The sequence below is a fragment of the Rattus norvegicus genome, chromosome 12 (assembly GCF_021556685.1).
Source record: "Rattus norvegicus strain SHRSP/BbbUtx chromosome 12, alternate assembly SHRSP_T2T, whole genome shotgun sequence".
In the NCBI taxonomy this organism is placed as follows: domain Eukaryota; kingdom Metazoa; phylum Chordata; class Mammalia; order Rodentia; family Muridae; genus Rattus; species Rattus norvegicus.
This window is the reverse complement of record NC_141545.1, coordinates 39,772,169-39,773,067: the sequence shown is the minus strand read 5'-3', so window position 1 is coordinate 39,773,067 and position 899 is coordinate 39,772,169.

Sequence of the window (899 nt, the reverse complement as noted above, 5' to 3'; positions counted from 1 at the left end):
GGAGCTGAGTTTGATCCCCAGTACCGGGCATGATGGATGGTACAAACATGCTTGTAATCTCAGCAGGCAGGGAGTGGAGAATCGTTTCTCCAAGCCAAGCAGCAGAAGAATTGCTGTCAATCACAGGGGTTAGAGTGAGATCTGGCAGAACTGGTGCTAGGAGCCAAATCCGGGCCAACACCTTGATAGCTGTCCTCCAAACATTAACAATAAATTTCTATTCTTTTAAGCCACTCAGTTTGTGGTTCTTTGTTAAGGCAGCCCTTAGGAGACCAACTCATACACATCAAATTCCTGGCTACCTCAGGACCTTTGCACTCATCTCCCTCCCACACCCCCCAGCCCAGAGTTTTTCATGGCTTGCTCTGTCTAGTTAATCCTGGCTCAACTCAACGTCACTTCCTCCTGGAGGCCCTTCCACCCTAGCTATCCTCTCTGTTCCCACAGTTGTGAACGACTGCTTTCACAACACCAATCCCTTTTCATTCATGTCTTTTCCTTCAATCCTGCTTGCCTCCCCGTCTTGAATTTGAGTTCAACCTGAAGAAGACCATCTACCCGCTTTACTCCTGGCTGTATTGCCACCACCCAGAACTGTGTCTGGCACACAGGTGCTGTTCAACATTCCAAACACCAAACAAGCAAATGTAAATCGGTGACTTCAACCGATGATCAAGGACCAGGAGTTTCACCGCCCCGTTCCCTGTGACTCATCTGAGCTGGGGAAATCCCTCCTCAGCTCCAAGCTTCTTGTCTGCCGCCTTCCATAAGAAGGCAAGCCCTGCTTTTAAATTCCTGCTTGGAGGAGCTGAGGGTAATAGAGACAGAAAACCGGGAACCCTTGAACTAGAGACCGTCCATCTGTCCCTGGTTCGTTTCATGCCATGCAACGAAGGCTG